This window comes from Rhea americana, unplaced genomic scaffold (genome assembly GCF_003343005.1).
Source record: "Rhea americana isolate MKP2758 unplaced genomic scaffold, rheAme1 scaffold_38, whole genome shotgun sequence".
Taxonomy (NCBI): Eukaryota; Metazoa; Chordata; class Aves; order Rheiformes; family Rheidae; genus Rhea; species Rhea americana.
In genome coordinates, this window is record NW_028186512.1 from 6,554,580 (window position 1) to 6,571,110 (window position 16,531).

Genomic DNA, 16,531 nt, shown 5'->3' on the forward strand with positions numbered 1-16,531 from the left:
TTCTTACTGTAAATTGTAGTGCTGGCTTCATTTCTCTCACTGTGGATGCTCTGCAACCAGCTGGGTTGAAAATTGCAAGCACTCAAAGTTACTGTTGGAGACCCTTCACTAGAATACACATACAGAAGTACAGGGCTAATGGTTTCCTGGATACCCTGGGGAGTATGTTAACATTTCTGTAGTTGAGAAAAACTGCAGAGCAACAACAGTAAAATCAAAAGAACTGCTGAAGATTTTATCGGCCTAACTTACCAAATTCATCATAGACTGGTAACAAGAGGAGGGCACAGTATACACCTCTTTATTTTCACTTTAAGAAATTGAKGAAGCCAGCAGAGAAAATATTACAAAAGGAACAAAACGCAATCTTGTATCTAGTGTTAACTTCAATACTTAAAAAGCTTATGCTGGAGCAGACTTTCCTTGCTCACCATTTTTGTTTCTTTGAAAACATTCATTTCTCCAAAAGATAAATAAATGGTAACCAGCATAAGTATGACTACTAATTCCATACATTAAAGAAACTATAGCAGACATAATCAGCTAGAAAATAGAAGTGATATGGTACTTTAAAACCAATTACTTAAAAGACAAGATTCAAATCTTCATATATGAAGGAAAATAGAAAGAATTGTTAAAAGAGCAGTAAAAAGATCTTTTAACTTTTCAACTTGAAAAAAAAAATAGGCAGCAAGTGCAATATAAATAGTCTTTCACTGGAATCCTTTGACCAGTGTGAGGCTGATAGTATTTACAACACCATTTTGTTGCCAAAGAGCTAAAAGAAAAGGGAAAAGGAGCTATAAGGAGCTACAGACATACAAGCAGTTGGGTATCTATCTCACAGGTCTGCAGGCAGAGTCCTGAGTCTTTCTGCTAAGTGCATTCTTTTCTTTGTTTCTGCCAACACAAAGAGAAGCTGTAGGGGAACTCCTAGAGTAAGTCCTTGCAAAATGTAGCATTATCTGAGATGAAATAAAAGACTAGCAAGAAGAACTTGGAAGTAGTAACTGAACAATTTTACTTCACTGTTTTAATCAAAGGCTTCACAGCAGAACTGGCTGAACAGTCATAAATATACATACATATTTTCTCTTTTAAACGCTTATTTTGCGTTTAAAAGTATAGTTTTCTTCATTAGTGCATACGTATATCACCCTGTAACACTGCTGAATTATATCATAAAAGCACATCCTGAAATTTATATACGAATGTTTCAATTTTCAAAAGCACTTTGTGTCAGGCAACCTGTTTACTTTGAATTCAGTGATAAAATTCCTGTTGCTTCCAGTTAAAATCCRAATTAAATAATTCCTGCATGCTCTGAAAATCTGTACTCTCCTCCCCACTCTGTCCCTGGATTTCAAATTCTGACCTATGTGTGCAGACCATTTATATGGTCTAGCTCTTATTTGCCTAACTCTTTTCTYGAACTTTTGTTCAGCCTTTATGCAGGCCTTAAGTAAAGCAAGGAGCTAGTAGGCTGGGGAGAGAAAAATGCTTYATCGTGAAGAAAAGACGTGCAATAAAAATCTGCTTTGAGACTATATATTCTTCCCTGGAGAGCAAGGCCTAGAAATTTCTGTCATGTTCCAAATCTGCACTGCACTAGGCCTTTCACAAGCAGGTAAGTCCAAGACAAGTGATATCTTGTAAACTCTAAGGCAACATATACCTAATCAGCACTCAGCTGGGGAGGAAGCTTAGCAAGTAATGCTAGGCGAGTCAATAGCCTGTAATAATATGAAATTATCACATATTCAAAAGACTTCTCAACATTTTATTTTTTGTGATGATGGTCTAGTTTCACCTTGTGATAACTCCAGAGACTTCAGTGGATTTAAACAAGGGATAAATTTGGCCTGATGTGTCTTACAGCTTGCAGTGAGAATGACCCACCTTTTCTGGCATTTGCTGTATTGCATAGAGAAGCATGACTTTATTCTCTTTTGGAAGTCTCTTGAACTTGTATGAAATAGCTATTCCCAAGTGATTACTTCTTTTCTCAACCAATGCAACAAAAGATCATCACAAAAAAAAAAAAAAAAAAAAAAAAGCTCCATGGTGATATTTCTTTTGAACGCATGGGCAATGCTGAAAACGCAACAGCTTCTGCACACATACATTTATCTCTTGCCTCCTTCTTGCCCTATTAGCTCCACACAAAAGTAAAGGAAAAGGAGCATACTAAAGCTTTCTGCATCATCAGGGTGAATCATTCTTTTACTTCTACTGTTGTAAGGATGGCATTGGTAACTGCAGAAAAGGGAGAACATACCTTCAGTTCTTCAGATCGTTACAGTTTAATGTAAAGTTTAGAAGGAAGACTAAAAGAAAAATAAATCCACTTACCAGTCAGCGTGAGTTGCTTCTTTTCTCTCCCTCCCACCACCACTCCAGATGAAAAAGCAAATATTTTTAGGCTTTTCTTCTTCCTTCTCTCATCTGCTAATCTCCTTTTTTTCCAATTATCTTCGTAAATTCAGGTCTAGAAATAAATAGAATACTTGTTAAAAATGYGGCCCAGTGTGTGACTTCATTACTTGAAACTGTACCTAAGGATCACCTATGTCTGGTTGAGCATGAATAGGGAAGTGTATGACAGTGTTTCCATTCCTATCCTGGCTGTTTACTAGAAAATTTTAGATCTCATCTGAAGATATCTTCCAAAGACACTGTCTAATTATAGTAAAGTAACTGAAAGGAAACAGAAATTAATTCAAAGAACTTCAGAAATCTTTCTTATTTAGAAAGTTAATCACTTTAGCAGGCTGTTAGTCTGGCTTGAGTTAGAGTTACCTCCTGGGTTCAGGTACTACTTGTGCATTTTAACTAATCATTTAACTGCAAAATTCACAAGTAATCCCTGGAGCTGGGACACAAACCTAGGACTTAGTCTTAGAAGAGCTGACTCTTTGACAGGTTACAGAACCCAACTTTCTCTTGTCTACTCTTGCTCCTCAAACCCCAATTTGTATTTCTTTCTATGCAGAAGCACATTACAAAAGGGAAGAGGGAAAATGATCCAATAGCAGCATGGCAGGCTGTACAGCTAGGACATCTGCATAAGAAGTGGAAGCAGTGGATTCATCCTCCTTCATACTGGCGAAATTCTGTATCACTGATTTCTACTTCTTTGGCATGTTTCTAATATGTAGGCTATTTCATGAGAGATGGGAAAACCTCTTTCCTTCCTATATTTTGAGTTGAACTCAGTGCTATTCTTCAGTGTTAATTTTGTCTCAAGGATGGATCAACTAGGCCTAACGGATTAACTCTTATTGTAGATTTATAGAAGTTCAAAATTCAGAGATCATCATTTAAGTGCATCTTTTGCATGACCTTAAGCATCTATCAGCTAGAGCTACCATAATGGTAGTCAGAAGAAAATACACATCTTACATCAGAATCTATTTTGTTAAAAGTTCACTTTCCACAGTAATAGGATAAGTGATAAGCTAATTTCTTTCTGCAGATGAGTGTGTTTCTGTTTCAAAAATTCCTGGTGAATAAACTAAGTTAAAAAACAACAACCTTGATTTCTCAAACATAATTCTACGGATAAATTCATTTGGCAAAATAATAACATATAATGTTTCATTAGCTTGTCTTCTACCTCTGAAAAAGGAGTTACAGATTTTGTTTTATTCAGCTGAACAGCTGAAGCTAAAGCATTATCCAGTAGATATCCCTTGGATTGATAAAATTACCCAAATCTTACAGGAAGCTGCAGATTTTTGATTCAAGAATAGAATGACCACAGGGAAGGGAAAAAAAAAAACAAAAAAAAAAAAAAAACACACACACTTGAAGTACTATGAAACATATGGATCAGTTCCAAGAATTCTGGGCAATTTAACCATATTCTGACAGGCATGGTAAAATTAGGCAGGATGAAACTATTCTTCAGGCATAAAATCAAATAATCAGAAGTGTTATCAACTCTACTTTTCTCATCAGTACATGAAAAAGCTAAATGCAAGCATTCTTCCAATAATCAGCTGCACATCTGCCTTTGAGATGTCAACTCAGTATTGGTAATTTTATCAATTGTCATCCTGTGTCTAAACTTCCTGTAGTGAAGAAGGTGACTGAGAAGTTTATGTTAAACAGCTGTTATGCCATCTGGCATCTTTGACTTCCATGACCCTTTTCAATCTGGCTTTCAGCCTAGGTGAGGTACAAAGACTACATTGGCTTAATTGGTCTATGATCGCCTCTTGGCAAAGTACAAAGGTCAAGTTTCCATGCTGATTATTGTAGATTTGTCAGCAACCTTTGTTAACATGAACCATTAAGTTTTGTTGACTCATCTGCAGAAACTGGCAGGGATGGCCAAAAATCAGAGCAGTGACTCCTGTCTCTCCTATCCGCAAGGTCTCCGAGGGTGATGTTGGACAATTGCTCCTCTGCCCTGAGGGCTCTGGTGAGCAGGTTTTTCAGCGTTCCACTCTGTTGCCTTCCTTGTTCAATGTTTTTGTCAAGCTTCTCGGGGACAGAGTAAGACACTTGGGACTGTCATTTCATCAAAATGTGTGTGACATCTAGCTTTGTTCAGTGTGCTTCTTCATCAGATCCAGATGGTAAATTTGACCCATTTTCCAGCACTTGACTAGAGATCGGGATGGGTAAACTGACTTAAATTCAGTTCATCTATCAATTTATTTTTACGGGAGCTGTTAGGAATTGGGAAAACATAAAGTGAGGTTGGCTGGGAACTGGGTTCCCTCAGAGTCGTAGGTTACATTTTAAAAGAACTGTTCAGCTCAGTTACGTAGGCTAGGCAGCTCTCAAAAGACCTAGAGACCCGCTACTACTTATACTGTTAGCAATGGGGATAAATAGAGAATGTATGTCCAGAGACAAAAAACAACAACAACAACAAAAAAAAAACAACCTGGAGGAGTAAAATCTTCTGCCAGCTCAGACATAAGAGACAAAAGAGTGCACTTCTCTCCTCTTCCCTAATCTACCAATGCTGGATGAGGAAAACGCAAAGGGAATGTGTAGGAGGCTTCCAATATGAAAGCTTACAGCCTGCAAGAACGTTTTTGRTACTCCTCAAACATGGCATGCAGAWATCAAAGAAAGAYAGCTAAAGGAACACCMTCGAGCTACTCTTGCTTCTCAGGAACTGACACAGTAATGCTATCTCAACAACATCATATCCTTCAAAATCCCMAAACCTCTTGGATATCAGAGAGTGTTCATTTGAAATCTAAACAGCACGGACATTTAGGTTAGGAAGAATGACTGTAGCATAATTTACATAATGCAGATGCATGTGAATTTGTGACTTTTCAAACCTACTAGAAAAACAAACCACTCTTCTTCCTCRACTCAGGGTTTTCATATTTACTTATGACCATATTTAATCACTATATTTTAATCCAATATCAGTCTCTTTTTTTGCTGAAAGACAGATCATATTCAGTATATAAAATAACTTCGATTTTGCTGCAAAAATTATGCAGGGTGGATATCTGGTATCTGGGTATCTGGCATCAAATATATATAAGAAAGTATACTTATATGCTGCACACAATATAAAGATATTTCTAGACTTAGGATGCAATTACAATTACCAATAATTTGAGGTGAACTATTAATATGAAAATTTGGGCAAAACTAAGCAATACACAAATAYGAAAAATGAATTAAGGTTAAATGTAAAAAATACCCAAACATGTAGAAACAGACATAAGAGGCTTGYTCCTGTTACAAGTTTTAGGCATTGATCATGCAGACATGATCAATTTTAGAGACCAAGAACCTCAGCTTGGAGAGAAGTGGTTTTAAAAGATATTTTAAAAATTTTTCCTCAGTGTCACAACACGGTAAGGTTGTGACACGGTAAGTTAGTCACAACTGAGCTAAGGTTGTCTTGAGGGTACTTAAGCTGGTTACAAGACTTATCTTTTCTGCATTTGCAATGCATTTTCAGAAGAATTACTGCATTCTCACTTATAAATTACTGATAAATACTGTTGACTAACTTTGCCATTATGAAGAGGTCTTTCTACAGTTGTTTGCTGAGGAACAACAAATATACTCCTTCCGCTACCCAAATTTTGTATTTCTTATCTTTTTTGAAATTTATATGGCTATGGCTTTATATATTAGAAGAATATTTTACTCATTTGCAAGMCAGAGAACCAATTGAATATATATGCTTATTCCTCATTTATAATAATTCCATTGCCCCACACAACAAAAGCTATCTTCAGTGATCTATGGCAATTTGACTAAAGAAATACTCACTTAGTTTTCCTTTAAGAGTTCTATTGAATACTTCACAATAGTTAACTAATGTAGAAGTGTAATATGTACGAACTTTAATTTTTGAATCAGGTAAGAGTTTGGGATGGACTTTCAGTTTAGTATGTTCGGAATGAAAACGTATACTATTATTAGGATTATATTACTATTTGGTAGCATGCAGTTTTAAACATTTCCAGTTATCTTAAGCAACTAATTAATGAAAATACTTTGTATTCAGATATCTTGCAGAGTAACTATGTGCTGTTTCATTTGTCAAAAATAAAAATTACTACACCTCTAGAATTGGGAAGGTCATAACAATGATTGAGCACTCCACATGGCAACCASGCCTTCACCAGAGAAATCAAACCAGGTTTCTAAGTCACTGACTACATCACAAATACAAGAAATACAATAAATTATAATGAAGGTTTGGATAAAAATAGTTTTATTAGTATAGTTAGATATGCACTGCACTGAACTCTGAAATCAYGTGGACATTTAATTAAAGACAACTCAGGATAAAAATACCTTTATTTCTCTGTAAAAGTTTAAGCCCTCATCCTGCCACTAATGGTCAAAGTTGTACCAGTCCCTCCTTACCCAAAGCAGTGAAAACTGCAGTATGGAAATTCACTTTGCATAGGAGATCAGCTGTTTCACTGAAACCTGAATTTCAGAAGTCTCATCTACAACACAATTATCTAATGAATTCATAAATCACTTACATTTTACACAGATAGTATAATATCCAGCTACATAAAGTTTAACTCAGTTATAGTATTTAATACAGAAACTTAGGGAATTTTTTTTTTTTTGTTAAGTACTGGCATTTATTGCCAAATACAGAGAAAGTTCCATCCATCCCTAAAGACAGATGTAAGGCCACACATTAGCCTCCTACTTGCACACAGAAGCAGATGTTGCTGTTACTTGAATGATAAAACTAATGGACGTGCACATACACAGAATGTCATCGAGAAAAGGTGTGTTCCAAGGAAAAGCTAGGTGGGAAGGAGACCTTGAACTGCTATTAATTATTCTATGACAACAATTTTTTTATATATACTTATACTAAAGCTACTTAATTCTAACTGTGCACTACAGTTAGAGACAGTTGTGTGTATTTTAACTATGACTCTTTTGCTAACTGGAGTTTTAGTTTCATTTCATATGAAAGAAACATAGACAGAAACAATAAACAACTGCTATCTCAGTTACTAATGTCTCCCAGGTATCTGTCTCCCTCTATGGGGACCTTTCAACAGAGACTGCGTCGTAGAAAGTCGCTAATTTCTCAGACAGGATTCACTACTGTTTCAGGAAATACTAAACTTCTGTTAATTTGATCGGAGCTAAGGAAAACTAAGATACAGCATCGAGRGGCAAAAAATTTCCTTGAGCCCTGTTGATTTCCTATCTATCTCCTCTGGCATGAGTAAATATAGTAGCTAATAAATCAGTAGTTCCAGTGTCAATGAACTGAAGAAATTTTATCGTTATTTATCCATAGGGTGTTTTGTGTTTGTCTTTTCTCTTCACAAAGTCTTTAAAGACATAAAGAATAAAATGCATAATAACATCTTTTCACTGTTTTTAAAAAGGTTTTATTTTTCTTCTGATTGGTGCAGAGAGGGTTGTGCAATCCTGGTTAACAAATCCCAAGTTAATATTTTCTAAATTATATTAATTAGGGACTCAGGATGGTCAATTTTTTTTCAATTTTAATAACTGCAATTTCCTGGATTCCTTACTTACATAAAAGTCATATTAGCAATTACAAGACAAGTTATATTCACACACAAAAATATTTGTAAATATGCACTTTTAACACATTAKCATTTTAAGTAATCAAAGAACAGCAAAGGTTTTCACTTCTAAGCACAAAAATGCATTAGCAATAACATTCTCTTTATTACTTAAGGAACTGAGACTTGAAAGTGGTTTTAAAATGAAATTATTTCAGTAAAGATCACGTCATATCAAGAAATCAGTCAGAACCTTAGCCCTGGCATCACCCCAGCATGGTCGGTTACCATATATCATGTCTCAAAAGACAGCCAGTAATGGAGTGCTTGTCTTAATTCCATTTATATGGCTGAACAAAGTCCATGTTTATATTATAAATACAAAGGTCAGAAATACACAAAAGGTTTTACTCTCCTGCTGAGCATTATTCAGGCCTATCAAAAACATGTTTTGCCTCATATTGCCTTGAAAATACATTTTGGCTTGCCCCACTGTTAACCTATTTGGATAGGTGACAACTGCACCGAGCAATGCCCAGCTCATACTACTGCTTCTGCAGCAAGTGCAAAAAAACAGGTGAAACTCATTTCTCATAAAGACCAAGGCTAAAGTCTTCATCAAAAGACAGGAGGAAGTAAACCCTCTTAAATGGAAGATATCCCAGATAACCTTCCCCAAACTGTAATTCTCTGGCGCTCCCTCAATTTGTAATTCTTTTCCATGAGTGCCATCTGACGTCATTGGGTTGGGACGACCAGCCTATAAAACATCAGTCAACTTGCCAGCTGGATGCACAGATGGGGGGGGGGAAGTTAATCAAAATATTTGGTAAATACAGTTCTCTTATTCATGATCCTCCTTATCTGTAACTGTATAAAGCTTTTTAAACTTTTTATCGTGCAAAAGAAAAAAAAGGGGGGGATTTATTAGTTTCTTGTTAATCTGGACTGAGTCAAAGCAAATGGTTAACTTCATCAGTCTGTTCCTGAATTTAGTGACTCATGAAACAGGTTGGGAACTGATTTTCACAGAAACCAGAACCTTTATATGTTGTTCCAGAGTATCTAAAGGGCAACAGTAAATATTGATAGTGTTGATCTCCGTTTAGCTGTAAGGGCTAGTTTGGGAAGTGAAACAAGCTCCAGTGGCCAAAAATGCCTAAAATGCTGCACTGCAGCACCAAGCAGACCCTGAACAACATGATTTTRTTAAATCTGTAGAGGTTTTTTGAAATAACCCTGGATAATAAAAAGGTATTATACAGAATTCATACTTAACTTTGTAGGTATGTTAATGTTTGTTTATCCCAGATCACAAAGAGGTGGTTCCTCCACTTAAGTGAGAGCAGCAAAGATGAAGGACAGAACAGCAATCAATCAGGAGTAATATTCTTCAGCAACATAGGAGATATTTCCACCTGTAAAATGTAGCCTTCTCTTCATGACAGATTACTATTATAAAATGAGTGAGTGCTCATATCAAATATTTAAACTGGCAAGTTGGCTCAAGTTTTGGTTCTTCAGTAGAGGATTATTCTAAGGCTCATGAGCTTAGGTAACCAAACATTGAGGTAAAATAGAAATTAAGAAGGAAAAAAAACTCATGACTTTTATTTACGGTCTTCTTTCATTCCTAAAATTGTTCTTCCTAACCTATACTACTCTCAGTCCAAATCTGGACTAGCTGTAGATAAGATTTACATTTCCAAATTATAAATGTATAAATCTCTTTAAGAGTTTTGGATCCCCTGTTCAATTCAAGGTGAAGACAGAAGTTGGGGAACTCCTGAAGTTTTCAGAGTTAAACRGGGAGGGTTTGTCCAGTAATGTATCTCTGATGACCAGTTCAATAAAGGTCTCCTATAAAAAAATATTTCTTTCTAAGATTGGCAGAGGTGGCATAAAAATAGATGATGTAGTGGACTGTGAAGGGCACTGAGTAGTTCTGCTGCCTTTGAGGAAGGGAAGAACATTTCCCCATATTTTACCTACCCAGTGGACAGGTATCTTCCTACTGCACATCTTTCATGCTAACTCTCCTTCTTCACTGCGCTGATAGAAGAGATGACCCTAGCTCTACCAAGCTCTCTTTTCCATGTCAGAAAATTCCTTTCATCTCTCATATCCTTCCATTCTGCTTGTATCACAACTTTTAATTGTTATAACTATTTTAAGAGAGTCTAGCCCATGTCCAGTTTTATGTTTGAACCTCTTGCTCTTTTGTTGCTTCACTGTGTCATGACTGGAACAAGACCAATAGAAAAGGCAGCAGATAAAGACTTGTAAGACTTGTAATCCTCTCTTGGGCTGTTTTTAAATATTTAGCCTTTATGATTTAAACAAGGGATCAAAAAACTTTTGTTTTAAGCCCACATCAGTGAGGTCTGATTTTATTTCAAAGAAYTGAATGACTGTTTCTCAAGCACAACCAATCTATTAGTAAGAAAAACAGGCATTCACCCATTACACACTTGTCCCCTTAAAACAGGCATTTACCCACTACACATTTGGATGCCCTCAAATTTATCACACATACTTCTCCTGTATCAGGTCTCATTTCGACTTAGACTTTTAGCCACAGAGTTGTAAAATGTTTAATCTATCAACTTCTAACCCGCAAACTGAAACAATGCTACTTCTCCCCTAGATTTGCTGCCTCTGCTTTTAAAATAAAGCTGTACAATTGACACTGCTTGTATTTTTAAAACTAGTTTCCTCAAAACATTTTTGGAATTGCATTCTGCACTTATTTTCCTTAGGAAGTTTTGATTTATTGGCCAATTTTAACTCTGTTTGAGAAAACGATAGAGGTACCAAAGAGACTAAGTTCCTACAAGCTTTGTGAAAAATTGGTGGGAGTGTTAAAAAGTGAAGTAGTGGATTAAATATTTATTACACATTAAACGTTTCCCACGTGAAAAGGCAAGTGTGATGTCAATATTTACCCACCTGTTCAGACTGATCTGGTGATTGACCAATGTGAATGCACATGCTTCCTAACCAGGCAGAACATGCTCCTTTAACAGATAATTAAACTTGACAAACGGTCAAGCTGGGGCTACTGGTTGAAGAGGGGTAGTTAGGGAAATGGAAATATTACAGAATGATGAAATTCAAAGAATATATAGGAAGAGCAGGAATTACTCCAGTAAAAGTACAGAGATCAAGGAAAAATAGCCTTTCATTTTTACAGTTCATGTTTTCTATTGCTTGACACAATGTCTCATGTTGACTGAACATCACTAGTATTAGCCAGTAACTCTGCAAGCCTCTGCACTTTAAAGCTGCATGCTAGTATTTCAGGAGATATATGAGACTTGCACCATCACCATGCCAAGGCTACAGGAGCTTATAATATAAAGATTAATACGAAGATCAATTCAAATACCTGTTGGGCTACAAATGTACATAAGCCATCCTACATATTCTAAAATTACTGTACACTGAAGACAGAGCTTGATTCACTACTAATCTCTGGAGTCCAAGCCAGGACTCAGATTTTATACCTGYTGAAATTTGAGTATGGATCAGATACAAACAAGTTCCAGAGTTTCGAGAGTGGTCTCCCCCACAGAAAAGCAAACGAAATGTCAGTAAAGCAGATTTCTCTACTATGCTACATTACAGATAAAGAAACTAGAAGAGGTTTACATCACTTAGCCAAGATCACAACAAAAAATCTACATAATCTTATTTTAGAATGGAATATCTCTGGAGATTTTCAAAACCCACCCGGATGCATCCTGTCTAACATGCTCTAGGTGACGCTGCTTGAGCAGAGGGGCTGGACTAGACGGTCTCTAGAGGTCCCTTCCAACCTCAGCCATTCTGTGTGAATCTGTGATTTCCCAGTTATTGATGGAAACGGCATTTTATGTTGCCATGATCTTACCTTCAAAGGGTAAATATAATCTTCAAAGAGGATCTCAAATACTGCTTTAGCTAACAGAAATCATAGAAGTACTCGGGCTTAGTTTTTCTAGAATATTTTCCCTGTTCTGTCATCAAATCAATAGCGAAAGTACTAACTACTTGATATGTTCCACTTAATATATTGGCTTACTTACACTATAGGAGCTGCTCTGGTTTTCTACCTGATGTGCTTTTAATATAGACATTAGTTCTCTTTCTTGCTTATAAGAATGTTATACTGTAATCATGATAATCCATAATTTTTACTCCCTATTAAGCTCATTAGTCCTAGTAATCTGCCAAGAAAGAAATTTTAGAATGCTTTCATATAATGCTTGTGGCAAATCAGTCTGGGTTGTTTCTTTTCACCTTTGTTAGTCTTATCACTGTAAGTTTCCTTAGAGGCTTTTAAACTGCTTAGTAAGTTATTACCAAATTTTCCTTGTTAACATTAATCTGCTTTGTTCAAAATTTTAGGTCTTCCTTCCTCTTCTCCTGCAGATATACTGAATTACTCTCATTCATCCAGGGCCCTATTTACTCTGTGTTCATTTCCAAACATTGACTAGTAATTCAGAGAACCCTTTTCAGCTAACTCCTTAGCTAGCTTACTATAATTTTCATCATGCTATCCTGATTTAGGCATGTATAGCTCATCTAAATACTCCTGACCTATTATTTTCCTATTCTTATGTTCATTGACCTAACAGGTAACAGTGATTATTTGTGATCATGTGCTCAAAGTAACAAAAAATGTAAAGAGCAAAGGCATTAAACATTTCAGCCTCATTTGTTTTACCCCTTACTTGCTTATCTACCTGGCTAGGCAATGGATCTATGGTTTCCTTCCTCTTTCTCTATTTTCAAATGTAATTTKAGAGTCTTTCCAGAATCTGTTATCATCTGTTATCTTGATCACACATGCTTATTTTATATTCATTCTTAGCTGTATCTCCTTTCACATTCTTGTATGATTCCATTTTAACGTTCAGGTCACTGAAAGGCCCGAGTAAATCCATGTTTGGTTTCCTGCTCTCCTGCACATCACAACAGACCCGTACTGCACCTTTAGTATGCTCCCTTTTCAAAACTGCCATGCCTGTTGCCCTCTTTTAGATGCTTTCTTCAGGGAATTCCTCATATACCATTTTTTTAACTTCATAGCTTTTCAGTTGTTTTTTTTAATCTATGTTTTCATTCTGCTCTAAACATTTTCTCTACATATGCTATATTGTTTTTTTTCATGATTGCTTTTATCCTAACTGCTAAACACACTCAGAGTTGCAACTAGTTCCTCAGAAGTAAGACTAAAATGGCTTCATACTCAGTCTTATTCCGAAAAGTAGAAGCATTCACGCTGTTAAAACGCATGCTGCTCAACACTGTGATACAGTATTCATGAATTTTGTTGCTATTGTAAGCTTTTTGCATCAGAAAAAATTTACCCAGGACTAATCCACATCARCTGAACAAATTGCAAAATTCTTCATGTACCTTTAACAACACATGTTGGCTGTCCGAGTCTTTTTTTTTTTAAGGGCTGTATGAATCAAAAAAAAAGATGTGACAGGCTAAAAAACAGCATGAAAATAACAGGGGGGAAAAGGTACTTCCAGTTAAAAAAAGACAATTATTTCTCATCATGCAAGGTGAGAAAACAAAAATTATTGCACCAACATAAAACAGCATCTGCACTTTTCTTAATACCGTCTGTCCCTAAACATTCCTTCGGCAATGTGGAATGATAACAGGGTCTCAGTGAACAAAACAAAAAAGAAGGTGATAATTAAGTAATTAAGCACCATCCTGCTCTTCAGCCTGTGATCTGCTTGATGTATTTAGGGAGGCTAACACWTTACCTCGGATGACATACACAATTTCATGATGGCTTCGTAAAAGTGTTGACAATGGAGTGCTCAGGTAGCTTCATATACAAACAGCAAAGCAGTATTAATTGTGAAGCACAACTGGGATGCAACTGCAGAGTAAACTGCCTATAAGAACCAAGCACCAAGAAAAAAAATCACCTTTTGTTTGTTTATAATCCCCTTTAGGCTGTTCAAGTAAACCTCTAAATTTCATTTTTTCCCCACTGACAGCAGAAAAAACACAAAAGAACACTGTTTTCTGCAAAAGCACAACACCGGCACGCAAATTACGAATTAAGAGTTTACTACTTTTATGACCTCATTTTCAAGTTTTCTTCATATAAGCTACTCAGGAGAGAATGTTCTGGGACTAGTAGTGTAATTTACACCCAGACAAAGTGTAAATGACAGAACACCAGCATTTCTTCACACAAGGTCATTATGATCTAGTGTTGTTTTGCATCCACTGTGCAAAGGTGCAAATAGCTGAACAAGATGTGAGGTTACAGAAGTTTGGCTAATAAAACTTGTACTTTTTTTTTTCCACATGCACTCTTAGTCCTTTTAATATTAAGTGGTTATGGAAAGTGTTTGTTATTGTGCCAAAAAAATATTGTTTTGAAATCTACCATAAAAGCGCTAAAGAAAAAATTTGCTTTAGAGATCGCATTTCCCTCACATGTTTATCTATAGGGATTTTCTTTATTTCATTAATAATATTCTAAAAGGAATGCAGGTAGTAACACCTCTTAATCAAACCCTACTGTTTTTGCTTCATAAAAATGCTACACCTGGTGAATCACCAGTTCTATGTAATACAGAGAAATAATAACTCATGCTCATTTCTTCACCTCACCAAGGTGTTAAAGTTGCACATTATTTTGAACAGAGCGAGTTAAGCTTTTGCTAGTGCTCCTTACACTAATGCAGATCACCCTTGCTTAAAGAACTCTGGAACTCCAGTCAGATACAACTGCAGCCCTAGCAACCTCAGAAGAGGGTTTTAAGAGATACTACCTTCAACAGTCCTGTCCAGCCTTCTGCTGGAGGTCCATCTCTCCCTGCTTCAGCAAGGAGAGTCACCAGCAGTGATGAGGCTTCTGCTTCCTCACCAGAATTGCTTGCTACCTTCTAATCAGCTACTGAATAAATATAAGTTCAATGAATCTTCAAAAGACAGTACAACTCGTTAGTACAATTGTTTTGGAGAATAACTCACTGTACAACATGGAGTCATATAGAAGAACTAGGTCTAAAGAAGTTGTTTTGTCTTCTGAGGCATTTTATTTGCATTTTGATCAATACAATTTAGTCTTTTTGGAAGGATACATTTGCAAAGTTCACTCTAAAGGTAGCTCAGCTACCACCACAGGGTACAGTATTGTATGAGATTGCTATGCATTTAAGGTGCTTCAGATAGCCTGTGAACCCTGTTTCCAGCAGTCAGGAAAAGTGAGGGTGCTGAACCACCATACAGAGCGCAACTGAGATCCTAACACAGGAAAATAAATTAAATGCCTTCACTAAAAACGGAAAGAGTATTCCTCTGCGCATACAGCAATAGGATGAAAATTAAGTACATCAAACACTAAGACAACCAGTATCTTGCTTGGCAAATGAAAACAAAAGACTTGATGATCACTGTGGTTAAAGTGAGTGGTTTTGACAAAGACTAAAATAAACTTCCACATTAAAGTAGCTCCACTATATCTGCAAGTAACATCAGCAGAGCAGCTGAGCAGGAATATTAATTTCTGACTTGAGTTAATGTGACAGGAACTGAGCAAAAAGGGCAAACTCAGAAGAACGAGGCAAATTCACTGATAGGATTTTGCTGGGAGCAGGCACTGGTGGTGACAGAATCAGAGAATAATTTTGGATGGAAAGGTCTTCTGGAGGTCACCCGGTACACTCCTCTGCTCAAAGCACACTCAACTGCAAGTCTAGATGAGCAACAAAGTAGATACTCATCACAGGCCTAACCCATACTTTTCCTGCAGGCTCAGAGAGAAAATCTGGTGTCATCCCACTAATCTCTGAGGAAAACGCTTCTCTGAATGCCATTTATTCATAAAGCAGATTAAGGAAATACTTCTACTGAAATTCTATTGAAATTGTCCCTGCCTGCACAAAGCTTTCACCTTTCATCCATTTTGTTTAATCCAAATGTGTAGGTTTTTTTCTATCCAAATGGCAATTTTAGCTAGCATTTGTGTAACAGTTATCCAATCATTTAAACTAGTGTCCAGAGGTTTTTACTGATGAGGCACAAACTAGGTGATCTAACTTGACTGGCCCAAACAACTTTTTAATAATGTTTTTTTCTTGAGTGATGACTGTCTTTTGAGGCTGGTAATTGCTTTCTCTAAGAGTTTTCTAAAAGTATTTTAGAAGTTATGCTCTGCAAATATTCTTCAGATTAAGCAATTCATTGAAATATCTGGGGTGGGTGTGGAAAAAGTACAAGCAGAGGAAAGGACAATTCAACATACTGTTTTACTTGATATAAATACAAGTGGTTTTTCTGAGGCATTTATTCTGCTATAATTGTGCTGATCTTGTATTGAGAAAGCATATGCAGGAAATGTTTTTTCATCAAATGATCAAGAAAGATAATCCAAAGTACTCTATGCCAATGTTGCAATTAATTATGTTAAGCTTTAGCTTTATTCTTGTTAAAAGCACTGTGAAATGCTGGGAACTGTACCTCATCCTGCTGTGGGTATTATTTTGTATGTCACC

General features: G+C 36.3%; 1 long non-coding RNA gene across 1 annotated transcript in view; it reads right to left on the bottom strand.

The window, feature by feature from the left end:
- Positions 1 to 16,531, bottom strand: part of LOC146591286 (uncharacterized) — a 244,706-nt gene that overhangs the window by 162,728 nt on the left and 65,447 nt on the right. Inside the window, exon 9 of the long non-coding RNA XR_014896854.1 lies at positions 2,353 to 2,488. This is a non-coding gene — a long non-coding RNA (uncharacterized LOC146591286). The remainder of the gene's footprint in view (positions 1 to 2,352; positions 2,489 to 16,531) is intronic.